The sequence below is a fragment of the Chrysochloris asiatica genome, unplaced genomic scaffold, assembly GCF_000296735.1.
Source record: "Chrysochloris asiatica unplaced genomic scaffold, ChrAsi1.0 scaffold00066, whole genome shotgun sequence".
NCBI classification, from domain to species: domain Eukaryota; kingdom Metazoa; phylum Chordata; class Mammalia; order Afrosoricida; family Chrysochloridae; genus Chrysochloris; species Chrysochloris asiatica.
In genome coordinates, this window is record NW_006408584.1 from 14,589,856 (window position 1) to 14,604,805 (window position 14,950).

The window sequence follows — 14,950 nt, forward strand, 5'->3', positions numbered from 1 at the left end:
TTTGATACATTAGATACTAATGACTGAAGACCAGAAGAGTTGTGGTATGACACCAAGGACATCATACTGGAAGAAAGCAAAAGGTCATAGAGAAGATAATAAAGAAAAGACCAAAAGGGATGTATAAAGAAACTTGGAAGCTTGTTCTCCTGCATAAAGAAGCTAAAGCAGATGGAAGAAATGATGAGGTAAGAGAGCTGAGCAGAAAATTTCAGAGGGCAGTTCAAGAAGACAAGGTGAAATATAATGAAATGTGTGAAGATCTGGAGTTAGAAAACCAAAAGGGAAGAAGATTCAGTATTTCTCAAGCTGGGGAAACTTGAAAAAAATTCAAGCCTCAACTTGCAATATTGTAAGATTCTATAGGTAGCATAGTGGTTACGAATCAGGCTGTGAACCTTAAGGTCAGCAGTTTGAAACTACCAGCAGCTCCTTGGGAGAAAGATGAGGCTTTCTGATCCCGTAAAGATTTACAGCCTCAGAAACTTTGTACAGGGTCTCTATGAGTCGGTTCCAACTCCTCGGCATGTAACCGCCACCACCACCATAGGCGAAAAATTGATTGATCCAGAAAGCATCAACAGAAAATGGAAGGAATACACAGTCATTGTACCAAAAATAAAAGGTTGATGTTCAACCATTTCAAGAGTCAGGTGAGTTACGGTGTTTGAGGAGAATATTATAAATACCATGACATACCAGAACAAGAAAATCTGTGTTGGAAGGGCAACCAGAATGCTCCTTAGAAGCCAGTATGGCCCCACTTTGTCTGTAATTCTTTGGACATATTATCAGGAGGGACCAATCCTCGGAGAAGGATGTTATGCTTAGTAAAGTGGAATGTTAGTGAAAAAGAGGAAACCTCCCAATGAGATGGATTTGCACAGTGGCAACAACAATGGGCACAGTCAGGCATTGCAACAATGTGAGATTCACACATGACTGGGTAATGTTTCTTTCTGTTGTCCATAAATTCACTATAAATCAGTACAGCCTTAAGGTCACCTAACAACAACATTCTTCATTTAAATATGGTGTTGATGGTAGTTGTGTGCCTTGGAGTTAATCTGTACTGATACTGACCCTGTGTAGGATCTGAGGCTGTCAATCTTTGTTGTTGTTGTTGTTAACTGCCATTGAGTTGGTATTGACTTATAGCAACCTTATGCACAACAGAATGAAACACTGCCCCATTCTGGGCCAACCTCACTATGGTTGCTATGTTTGAGCCCATTGATGCTGCCACTTTGCTAATCCATCTCGCTGCGGGGGGTGGGGGGGGGTCTTCCTCTTTTTTTCTGACCCTTCATCTTACCTAACATGATATTCTTTTCCAGTGACTGGTCCCTTCTGATAATCTATACAAAGTATGAGAGACAAAATTTGGCCATCTTGGCCTCCAAGGAGCACTCTGGCTGCACTTCTTCCAAAATGGAGCTATTGGTTCTTTTGGCAGCCCATGGCACTTTCAATATTCTCCTCCAACACCATAACTTCAAAAGCATCAATTCTTTTAGGGTCTTCCTTATTCATGGTACAGTTTTTGCAGGCATATGAGGTTATTCAAAATATCATGGCTTGGGTCAGGCACACATCAGTCCTCAAGCTGACATCTTTGCTCTTCAAAACTTTCAAAAGGTCTTGTGCAGCAGATTTACCTAATGCAATATGTCATTTGATCTCTTGACTGCTGCTTCCGTGAGTGTTGATAGTTGATCCAAGAAGAATGAAGTCCTTGACAACGTCCATCTTTTCTCCATTGATAAGAATGTTGTTTATTGGTCCAGTGGTGAGGATTTTTGTTCTCTTTATATTGAGATGTAATCCATACCAAAGGCTGTGCTCTTTGATCTTCATCAGTAAATATTTTAAGTCCTCTTCACTTTCAACAAGCAAGGTTGTATCATCTACATATCACTGATTGTTGATGAGTCTTCCTCCAATCCTATTGCCATGTTTTTCTTCATAGGACCCAGCTTCTCATATTATTTGCTCAGAATACAGGTTGAATAAGTATGGTGAAAGAATACAACCTTGTCACACAACTTTTAAAAATTTAAACCATTCAATGTTCCAATGTTCTATTCGAACAACTGCCTCTTGGTCCATGTACAGATTCCTCATGAGAACAATTAAGTGTTCCGGAATACTCATACATCACAATGTTATCCATAGCTTGTCATGATCCACACAAATCTATCTTTAGGGGAGCAGAAAGCCTCATCTTTCTCCCTAGCTGAGTGGCTTGTAGATTCTAACTGCTGATAGTGTGTTTTGCAGCCCACCTTGTAACCCATTCATTATGCTATCTGGGCTCCTTGCATTTAAATACATAACACACAAATTTTATCAAGGCACAAACATATAAATTTAATATGATATTTTCCCCCTTAACATGCAATTAAACAATGATAGAATTTATTCCTTTGTTTCTTATGTGCCACCCTACTTGCTTCTTTACTGTTGGAACCAACTGAAAACTATTTTAAAAGAACATTGTTATAGAATGGATTCTGACTCATAGACCCTATACAGGGTTTTTGAGGAGCAATCGGTGGGTTTGAACCACTGACCTAGCGGCTTGCAGTCCAATGCTTATTCTACAGTATCATACCAGGATTCTGCATAGTACATAGCATTATTTTTAAAAAATAATAAAAAATTAAGGTTTTTTTTTTTTTCTCTGATGGCTAAATCTACTACTACATATGCAAAAACACTCACTGCATTAACTGACCACTAAGTTAAATAATTTCTCTTAATAAACTTGTATTTTAATGGCTTTTTAAACTGAAAATCCTGCTGAGATTAGCTTAGCGAATATAATTTTTTTCATGATTGAAGGAATACGCAGTACTAAAATATAATGTGTGATTAAATTTTGTATGCTAAAATGTCAATTTTTTTTCCAAAAAAGTACTCTCGCCTACCAGTGAAGCAAAAATTGCCCATCATGGCATTGAGTTAGAAACTGTCCTCATGAAAGCAGTCAGTTTTCAATTGTACCTGATTTTTCATTCTAGTTAAAAGCTAAACACAATACCTTTGAAAAAATGCTAGCAGAATTAAGCATCTCCCATGGATTAAATATATCATTACTTTCATTATAACCTGTAGTAATGAAGACAAATCTGAAAACATGACCCAGACCAGAGGAGATATTTTATATATTGAACTTCATAGACTCTGTAACTTTCTTTGAAATGGATCATTAAAAAGGCCACAGCTAAGCCTCAGAATCCTACCCTTTCACCTGACTGGAAAAGTTCAACCTGGGCTTATACCTGTTTTCCCCTCTCATTTTGTTAATGAGTACCATTATGAGTACCATACTTTTCTTTTTTAGTTATTTATAGTATATTCTAGACCTCAAAAAACATTTTTTTAGAGGTATGATGGCACAACAGTTTACTACAACCAACAATCTTCACAAAATATTTTTAATACTTTGTGCCGTAGCTAGCAGCATTTTGCACTGTGACGTTTTTATATAAACATAAGCATTTTATCCAAATACAAGTATTTGTTAAAAGAATGAATTAAGCAAATGTTTATAGGTAAATAGACACTGTTAGTTATTTTTCTTCTTAAATCATTGTTCAAAAATATTTTAATGAATAGTCTATATTTTTTCTCTATAATTTTTAGTATTTTTTTTTCAATCAGATAGTGTCACTTTTTTAGAATTATCTTCCTTATTAATTCTGAGGGTTAATGAATTGGTTGATTAATGATTATCAATAGAAGACTGAGGAAAATGAATAATCAATGTTCATATTTATGAATATGGACAGTATGTTGCTAACTGAATATTTCATCACTTTCTAGTTATTTGTTACTGATAGAATAAGCCAGAAGAGTCAATCTCTGTATATCATTTACTTGCATTATATTTTGCATCTTTTGTAACTGAATATTTATTGAACATGTGCTAGATACCCAACAATGCTGGCTTCAAGGAGTTGATGAACTCAAAATCCAAAGTTGTCAATCTTACTCAAATATTATTGCAAATGATTCCACGATGCTTGGCCATTTCAAATAATGTAAAATTAAAAAGACAATATACATAAAAAGCACTTTGCAGTAAAGTATTAATTTGTAACTTGATTAATATAAAAGGATATACATAGCATATATTTACAATGATAAAATATAAATAATAAACTATCAGTTTATTATTCACAATGCATACTTAGGTAAAAATAACAATGCATTATTACAAAACTTCTATGTGCTACATGTTAGATGCATACAAAATTAGGTCATTTAATATTCACTGGTGTGGCATTGTGGGCTAATGTGCAAGACTGCAAAGCCATTTGAACTGCAAGGTCGGCAGTTCAAGCTCACCAGCTGTTCCTAGAAAACCCTATACAGGGTCGCTATAGGTTGGAATCGACTGATGGCAATTAACAACGAGGCTTTAGGAGGCAAATTTCTATTCATTTTATCTTTGAGTTGAACCACAATAATCTGTGGCAAAGTCAACGAGTTAGTATGTCAGCAAACTGAATGCAACCCAAGATACAGCTTGTTTTCCTAAACTCTCCATAACCTGATATTTCCCTCAGTCTCAATTTTTCAAAAATATAAAACTTTAAATATGAGAACTATTTTTTATATAATTGGAAGTTTACTGCAGTTTTAAAGATATAATCATGCAAATTACATTTATTGAAAATCCACCATGTGGTAAGTATTTCTCTAAGCATTTGCAAGCATTTATTTGTGTAATGCAACAACTCTGTGAATTTATTAATTCTTTGTCTCTATATTACACGTGATAAAATTGAGTGTCAGAGAGATTCAATAACTTTCTCAAAATCACAAAGTTAATTAAGAAGTAGATTCGGAATTACCATACAGGCTGTCAAAATTCCTAATTTCTTAAACTGTGTGCAGTCTTGTTGTCATTATTAAAAGCTATTGAGTGAATTCCAACTCATAGTGACCCTGCATAGTGTTTTTGAGAGGTAGATAGTGAGTCTGAACTGCCAACCTTGTGATTCAAATTGATCTTGAGGTTGAGTGTTTATCCTATAGAACCACACCAGGACTCTTAGGAACCTTAAATTTATTCTACATGACAATTAAATCAAATGCTAAATCTTATGTTTTACTGATTTATCAATGGTCTTGAATGCATCAATTATTATGATTTTAAGGCTCGGAATCTGAATAATTTTACATCTATAAAACTTTAAATTTTTACCCAAACTTTAATGAAATATATTTGTTTCTTTGTTTCACGATTAACATATCAATGCCACATCTCAATGCTATATAATAATTCTATTAACTAACAACAATCACAGATTCTAAAAATTATATATATATACATATATATAAGAATGTACCATGCTCCTTGATAAGAAGTCTTAACATTGTAAAATGTCAATACTGCTCAAAGCAGTTTACACATATAAGGCAATCCCAATCCAGATTACAACAACATTCTTCAAGGAGATGGAAAAAATAATTACAAACTTTATATGGAAAGGAAAGTGATCCAGGATAAGCAAAGCACTGCTTAAGAAAAAGAATAAGGTTGGAGGCCTCTTACTCCCTGACTTCAAAATTTACTACATGGCTACAGTGGTCAAAACAGCTTGGTACTGGTACAATTAAAGATATATAGATCAATAGAACAGAATTGAGAATCCAGAAATTAATCCATCTATATGCAACCAACTGATTTTTGGCAAAACACCTAAATATATCTCATGGGAAGGTGATAGTCTCTTCAACAGATGGTGCTGGTAGAACTAGAAAATGATAGGCAAAAGACTGAAACAAGACCTTCACCTCACACCTTATATAAAAAACAACTCAACATGGATTAAAGACCTAAATGTGAATCCCAGAATTATGAAGGTCATCAATGAAAAACTAGGGATAAATGTGAGGACACTATTTCTGGTAATACACAGACTACCAAACATTTTGAAAAGTACACAAACAAAAGTAGACAAAATAGATGAGTGGAACATACTAAAAGATAAAAACTTATGTGCATCAAGACTTCACCAGAAGAGTAAAAAGGGAACCCACAGAATGGGAAAAAGCTTTTGCAATGACACATCAGACAAGGGACTCATTTCTAAAATATATAGGAAACTACAACATCTCTACAAGAAAAAGACAAATAACCCAATTAAAAAGTTCGCACAGGACATTCACCAAGAAGAAATCTGGACAGCCAACAAACATATGAAGAAATGTTCACAATCACTAGCCATTAGAGAGATGCAAATCAAAACAAAAATGAGATATCATCTTACACCAGCAATAACAGCAAAGATCAAAAAAGTAGAGAGCAATAAATGCTGACGGGGATGTGGAGAGACTGGGACACTCTTGCATTACTGGTGGGACTGCAAAATGGTCCAACCTCTCTGGAAAGAAATATGGCATTTCCTCAGAAGGTTGGGAATAGAAATACCTTGTGATCTAGCAATTCTTCTACTTGGTAATTACCCACACGAAATATAAACCATAACACGAGAAGATATATACACACCAATGTTCACAGCAACACTATTTATAATAGCAAAAAGATGGAGACAAAGTGCCCATCAACTGAAGAATGGATAAACAAACTGTGGTACATACAATGGAATACTATGCTACAGTGAAGAATAACAAGAAAGCTGCATGCCACCACATAACATGGATGAACCTTGAGGACATTATGTTGAGTGAAATTAGTCAGTCACAAAAGGACAAATACTGCATATGACCACTACTGTAAAAGACTAAAAAACAAGAACCCATACTAAAGAGGGGTGGATTCTTTGCTGGATGCTGGGATGTGGGGGTGGGGTGAAGGGAGGGAGTGGAAGGTGGAGCACAGGGCAGGGAATAGAAACAGAAAGTTTGGGAGCTGAGGAGGGGGGAATTTTCCAGGAAGGGAGAGGGGAATGGAAGAACAAAGCAGATGGGAGAACAATTAGGTAGGTTTGCATGGGCTAAGTGGGAGAGAAGTAAATAATGATGTATGCACAACCTTAGAACAGGCCTCTGGGATACAAGGATTGAGACATGGTTGGAATGGGGAAAAGGGGAGAAATAATGTTAAGATGCTTGGCTGTGTTTTGAATCTTGGTTTCCCTGGCACACCATTATAAAATAGGCACTTGCGAGGGAGAGAAAGGAATCACCAGAAATATCACCACAGAAAGCTTTTAAATCCGTTTTCTGCCTATAAATGATTGGAATACCTAAAATGGGGCTACACCATGCCCAGTGAAGGTGGTTTCCTGCGGAGCCTCTTCATTACATTAGAGCATAGGTGGACTGATGAATAGGATCCAGAATCTTCTGAGGTGAAATTTCCACTTGAAATGATGAGCAGACCAGCCTGGAGTGACTAGAAGAACAGAAGATACTTCTTGAAAGAAAGACCTACAGTAAAAATACAAAACAATTACAAAAATACAAAACAACTGTTACTACAAGAACAAGCAAGTTTCTTGCCCAGGAAACTTTAAGGCAAGGTGTCGGATCTCCCCCAGAGCAAACCCCCTTCTAAGACTAAAACTCAATGGAAATACACACTCTGATTGGTGACCACGTTCGTCACCGATAAGGGGAAGTGAGGGAAAACCAGCAATAAAGCTGCAAGCTAAGCCCTACAATGCTCAATAGACTCCTGTGAACCTGGGTGGAGACCTGGTTGGTCAGCAGTGTGGTAAGACTTCGGGACTCTTGGGCCCAGAGTTAGTGACATAGCCACAGAGGAGAGAGTGGAGAGTGAGGTTTCCAGCTGATAAGAAGAGAGGGCATATGCACAAGAACCTTTTTGACCTGGCTTCAATAACTTCATGATCAGAGCTTAACTAGAAGAAGAAAGAAGAAAAAAAGAGTAATCTGATAACAATTTGATGAACTTGAACTACACCTATGGATGCAGTAGCTAAAAAGAGTGACCAAATCTTTACAGCAAGGATCATTCCCACCCCCTCCACATATGTAGAGGACAGAGATGGGCAACTTGGACATTGGCTACCCAAAATGGGGAGGCTACAAAGGCAAGAAGTGACTGGCTTACAAGCTTTCAAAAGGGAACCTAGATTCAGAGGGTGTGGAGGAAGGTAAAATCTCCACTGAGTAGTATCCAATCTGTCTAGGCGGGGCTGATGAAATGCAGATAGGTATCTTGTGATACAATAGTGAATAATTGTTATCAGACCTGATTGTGAGGGTTTGAAATGTAAAGGTAGACATTTTGTAGCAAGGAGAGGAATGATTAACTTTTCAGTCTAGGAGTGGGGGTCCCTGGGACCATCAAGGGAGAAGATCGGAGAGCAGGACCCTACCCGGAGAAGCAGTGCTACCTGAGATGGAGGCAGAGACGATGACGTGGAGAGATGGAGCAGCTGAGGACTTTAGACACAGAGAGGGAGAGGGGCTGTGTGCTGATGATTGGGGGGCAGGCTTGTTGTGTATTCTTAATTCTCAAAAATGAATTGGAGTGCATAAAGATTGACATCCTAGGCATTAGTGAACTGAAATAGATAGTATTGGCCATTTTGAATCTGACATTGTATGGTTTACCATGCCAGCAATGAAAAATTGAAGAAGAATGGTATTGTATTTATCATCAGAAGGAGTATTTCAAGATGTAGCTTGAAGTACACCACTGTATGTAATAGGAAAATATCCATATGCATACAAGGAAGACCATTAATTAAAAATTGTTCAAATTTATACACAAATCACTAAAACTAATTATAGTGAAATCAAATAATACTACCAATTCCTTTTACCTGAAATTGATCAAACATGCAATCGAGATGAACTGATAATTACTGATGATTGGAATGTCAAAGAAAGAAAGTGGAAGGAACTGTAGCTGGAAAATATGGTCTACATGATAGAAGCAATGCTGGGGATTGCATAACAGAATTTTGGAAAACCAATGACTTAATCATTGTAAATACCTTTTTCAACAACATAAATGGCATCTGTAGGAAATGAACTGAACTTCTAACCTCAAGGATGGTGATGTAAACCCACCAGACACCCATTGGAAATGCTATACAAGGTCAATAAGAATCAGAACTGACTCAACAATACTTAAAAAAACAAACAAACTATGCACCCGATAGAATATAAGAATCAAATTGACTACATTTGTGGGATGAAACAATGGAGAAACTTAGTGCCATCAGCAAAAACAAAGCCAGGAGTTGACTGTGGAACAGATTATCAATTGCTCCTATATGCAAGTTCAGGCTAAAGCTGAAAGAAATTAAAACAAGTCCAAGAGAGTCCAAATATGAAGTGAAATGTATGCCACCTGAACTTAGGAACCATCTTCAGAACAGATTTAATGATGGAAGACCAGAAGAGTTGTGGGATGACATCATGAACATCATATAGGAAGAAAGAAAATCATTAAATGACAGGAAAGAAAGAAAAAAACAAAATGGACTTCAAATGAGGCTCTGAAACTTACTCTTGAATGTAGAGAAGCTAAAACAACAGGAAGAAACTATTAAATAAATGAGTTCAACAGAAAATTTCAAAGGGCAGCTCAAGAAGACAAAATATTAAACGAAATATGCAAATACCTGGTGTTAGAAAACAGACTTGCAATATTTAAAGATTTTAGGGGCTAAATGGCATCTTGTTGTGGTGCTACAGGATAAGCACTGTACTAAAGGTCAGGTTGAACCATGAGATCTGCAATTCAAACTCACCAGTTGCTCCTCAGAAATCCTATACAGGGTCAAAAGTCAGAACTAACTCACTGGCAATTAATGACAATGACAAATGGGCAAAACATTGAACAGCACAGGAAACATCAAACGAAGATGGGAGAAATACACAGTTACAGTACCAAAAAACAACTGGTTGATGTTCTACCATTTCAAGAGGCAGCATCGGATCCCAAACCAGTGATAATTGAAGGAACAAGTCCAGGCTGTACTGAAACAATTGACGAAAATCAATGTTCTAGGAAATGACAGAATACAAATTCATACATATGTGTGTTTCAACACACATATGAAGCAGTAAAAGTGCTCATTTATGCTAAGAAATTTGGAAGACTGCTATCTGGCCAACAGATATTCCAGAGAAAGGTGACCCCACAGAACAGGGAAATCATTGAACAATATCATTAATATCAAACATAAGCTAAATTTTTCTGGAGATTATTAAATGGTCACAACTATACACTTACAGGAAGCTTTCAGAATTTCAAGCCTAATTTGAAATAAGATGTATAACTTGGCTGAAAGCAGAGAATACGAGAAAGATGTTTGCTTATATTGTATTGACTGTTCGGATCATAACAATCTACAGATAACATTTAAAGAATGGGAATTCCAGAACACTTCATTGAGCTTATGAGGAACCGGGGCAATCATTCTAACAGAACAAGGGAATACTGAATAGTTTAAAATCATGAAAGATGTGCATGAGGGTTGTATCCTTTAATTATACTCATTCAATCCCTATTTTGCTGTTGTTGTTAGGTATCATCGTGTTGGTACCCACTCATAGCGACCCTATACACAGCAGAATAAAACACTACCCAGTCCTGTGTCAGTCTCACAATCATTGTTACACTTGGGGTTGGGGGGAACTTCCTCTTTTTTTGCAGAATGTTCACTTTACCAAGCATGCTGTCCTTCTCCGGGGACTGGTTCTGCCTGATAACATGTCCAAAGTATGAGAGACAAAGTCTGGCCATCCTGGCTTCTAATGAGCATTCTGGCTGTACTTCTTCCAGCACAGATTTGTTTGTTCTTTTGGTAGTTCATGGTACTCTTAATATTCTTCTAGACCACCATAACTCAAATGCATCAATACTTCTATGGCTTTTTTTATTGATTGTTCAACTTTCACGTGCATATAAGATTATTGAAAATATCATGGCTTGTGTGAGGCACAATTCAGCCCTCAAACTGACATCTTTACTCTTGAACATTTTAAAGAGGTCTTGTACAGCAGATTTGCCTAAAGCAATAGGTCATTTGATTTCTTGACTGCTGCTTCCATGAATGTTGGTATAATGAAATCTTTGACAACTTCAACCTTTTCCCCCTTTTTCTTGATGCTATTTATTAGTCCAGTTGTGAGGAGTTTTTTTTTTTTTTTTTTTTTTTTTTTTTATGTTGAAGTGCAACCCATATCAAAGACTGTGGTTTTTGATCTTCATCAGTAAGTATTTTAAGTCCTCTTCACTTTCAGCAAGCAAGATTGTATCATCTGTATACCACACATTATTAATGAATCTTCCTCCAATCCTGATGCCACATTCTTCTTCACATAATCCATCTTCTATAATTATTTGCTTGGCATACAGATTGAATGTGTATGGTGAAAGAATATAGCCCTGTCTCACACCTTTCCTAATTTTAAACCATTCAGTGTTCACTTGTTCTGTTCTATCACCTGTCACTTGGGTCTATGTACAGATTCTTCATGAACACAATCAAGTATTCAAGAATATTCATTTTCCACAATATTGTCCATAGTCTTACATGAGCCGCACAGTCAAAAGCTTTTGCATAGTCAATAAAGAACAGGTAAACATCTTTCTAGTATTCTCTGCTTTCAGTCAAGATTCATCTGATGCCAGCAATGATATATCCCTTATTCCATATCCTTTTCTCAATCAGGCCTGAACCTGTGGCAGCTACCTGTTAATATAATGCTATAACCATTTTTGTTTTGTTTAAACTTTGTGTAATTGGGTGAAGGTTTATGGAATAGTTCATCAGCTCAAATACATTTTACTTCATGTAGGAAGCCTTGATGGCACTGTATGATAAGCAAAGAACTGACAACCATTACCCGTCAGTCAATTTGCAGAGGAAAATGAGTCTTTCTGCTCCTGTAAAGATTTGCATCCTTGGTAACACTATGCAAGGTTGCTATGGGTCAGAATTGACTTGAAGATAGTGGGTTTGATTTGGTTACTTCATCTAACTGATTACAAGGCCCATTTTATCTCTATGCTTCCCATTTCCATTTCTCCTTTCCACTGATCATTGTCCTTGGGCAAATACTACTCCCTATTTTTCTCCTTTATTGTGAATTGAGTGAAGGTTTACAAAGCAGATCATCAGTTTTACATTCACCAGATCATATACTTAATTTAATATCAAATGATTGTAATGCTCTTGAGGTAGCATTACTTCCTCCCTGTGATTCTTGTTTCCATTCCATCTTTTTTCCCAACCCTTTTGAATACCGTCCTTTGGTAAATGCTGCCATTGGCTCCTTAATGGTGTGCATTCCTCACTAGTATTGTCCTTGCATATACTTATCTATTACTTGGCTGAAAATTGAGCTACAAGGGTGAATTCTATTTCAGATCACTTGAAGGGTGAGCGAAGGTCATAGTCTTGGATCCCTCCATCTCTTTCTGATTAGTATGCCTGTTTTTTGTTTTCTAATTTCTTTAAATTTAATTTAGATTAAATTACTTTAGTTTAATTTAACCCACATTTTCTTCCACTCTGCCCAGTACTTTCTAATGTACTCCCTTTCAGAACAGTTGTTAGTGGTAGCTGGGCACCCTCTAGTAGTTACGATCTCAGGGTCAGAGTAACTGATGTTCACTTATTCCATTAGTTCATTGGACTCGTAGCTTACAGCTGTCTTCACTTTTCATTACTCTGTTTCAATTCACACACAGAGAGACTAAGAGTTTCCCCTTAGATGGCCACTCATGAGCTTGTTGTTTTTTTAAGATTGTTGTAGCCAATTTTACTTCTTCCATTTTCTTTTGGTGCATTCTGCATCATTCAATATTTTGCCCATAGATATTATAAGTCAAGGCTTGAATTTTTTCTTCAGTTCCCTCACCTTGAGGAATTTTGAGCATGTTCTTCCTTTTGATTTTCTAATTCCAGGTCTTTGCACAGTTCATTAAAATATTAGACTTTGTCTTATGGAGCTACTCTCTAAAATTTTCTATTCAGCTCTTTTACCTCCTTATTTTGGATAGTGAATAAGGAGGATCGTAGAAGAATTGATGCCTTTGAGTTGTGGTGTTGGAGGAGAGTACTGAAAGTGCCATGGACTGCCAAAAGAACCAATAGATCTGTTTTGGAGGAAGTGCAGCCAGAGTGCTCCTTGGAGGCCAGGATGGTTAAGCTTCATCTCTCCTACTTTGGACATATTGTCCGGAGGAAACAATCGCTGGAGAAGGATGTCATGCTGGGTAGGGTGGAGGGTCAGTGAAAAAGAGGAAGACCCCCAACGAGATGGATCAGCCAGGTGGCATCATTGATGCACTCAAGTGTGGCAGCGGTAGTGAGGTTGGCCCAGGATCAGACATTGTTTCGTTCTGCTGTGCATGGGGTCGCTATGAGTCGGTTCCGACTTGATGGCACCTGACAACAACAACACCTCCTTATTTCTTCCATTTGCTTTAGCATTTTTATGCTGGACAGCAAATTTCAAGCTCTATTCTGGCATTCATTTTGGTCTTGTCTTTCTTTCTTGTCTTCGTAATGACCTTTTGCTCTCTTCCTATACGATATTCTAGATATTGTCCCACAGCTCTTCTGGTCTTGAGTCCTTAGTGTTTAATGCATCAAATCTGTTCTGGAGATGATTTCTAAATTCAAGTGGTGTATGTTCAAGGCCATATTTTGGCTTGCATGAACTTGTTTTAATTTTCTTCAGCCTCAGGCTGAACTTGCATATGAGTAATTTATGATCTGTTGTACAGTCTGTCCCTGGCCTTGTTTTGGCTGATGATATGCAGCTTTTCTACTGTCTCTTTCCACAGAGTCATTCTGATTTCTGTGTATTCCATCTGGTGATGTCCATGTACATAATCATCTTAATGTTGTTTGAAAAGTAGGCATTTGCAATGTAGCAGTCATTAGTCTGGCAAAATTCTATCATTTGATCTCCAGTATCATTTCTATCACCAAGGCCATATCTTCCAACTACTGATCTTTTGGCTTTTTTTCATCCAACATTTGAATTCCAATTGTCATTAATCATCAATACATGGTGCAAACATGTTTGATCAATTTCAGATTGAAGATGTTGGTAGAATTATTCAATTTCTTCATCACTAGCTTTAGTGGTTGGTACATAAATTTGAATATTAGTTGTATTAACTGGTCTTCTTTTTAGGAGATGGATATTATTCTAGCACAGTCAGTGTTATTCTTCCAGGCAGATTTTGAGGGTTTATTTTTGATGAATAATGTCAAGCTCTGAAGTCAGAAAACCAAAAAGGAAGGACACGCTCAGCATTTCTCAAGCTGAGAGAACAGAAGAAGGAAAAAAAAAAAAAGAAAACTCACATTTTGTTATTGAAGGATTGTCTGGGCAAAGTATTGAATGATGCAAAAAGCATCAAGAGAAGATGGAAGTAATGCATAGAGTCACTGTACCAAAACTAAATGGTTGATGTTCAACCCTTTCAAGAGGTAGGATATGATCAAGAGCCAATGATACTGAAGGAAGAAGTCCAATGTGCATTGAAGGAATTGGCAAAGAACAAGGTACCAGGAATTGATGGGATAAAAATTGAAATCTTTCAAGAAAGTGAGGTGGCACAGGAGGCTCTCACTCATCTCTTCCAAGAAATTTGGAAGACAACTATCTGGCCGACTGATTGAAAGAAACCCATAGTTGTGCTCATTCCAAAGAGAGATGACTCAGTGGAACACAGAAATCATTGGACAATCTCTTTGATATCACATGTGAGCAAAATTTTACTAAAAGTAATACAGAAATGGCTGCAAACATAAATTAACAGAGAAATTCCAGAGGTTCAAGCTGGATTCAGAAGAGGCCATGGAATGAGGGATACCATTGCTGATGTCCAATGGATATTGGCTAAAGCAGAGAATACTAGAAAGATGTTTGTTGCTGTTGTTGTTAAGTGCCATTGAATCGGTTCCGACCCATAGCAACCCTGTATAGGGTTTCTGAGAAGAAGCTGGTGAGCTTGAACCACCAA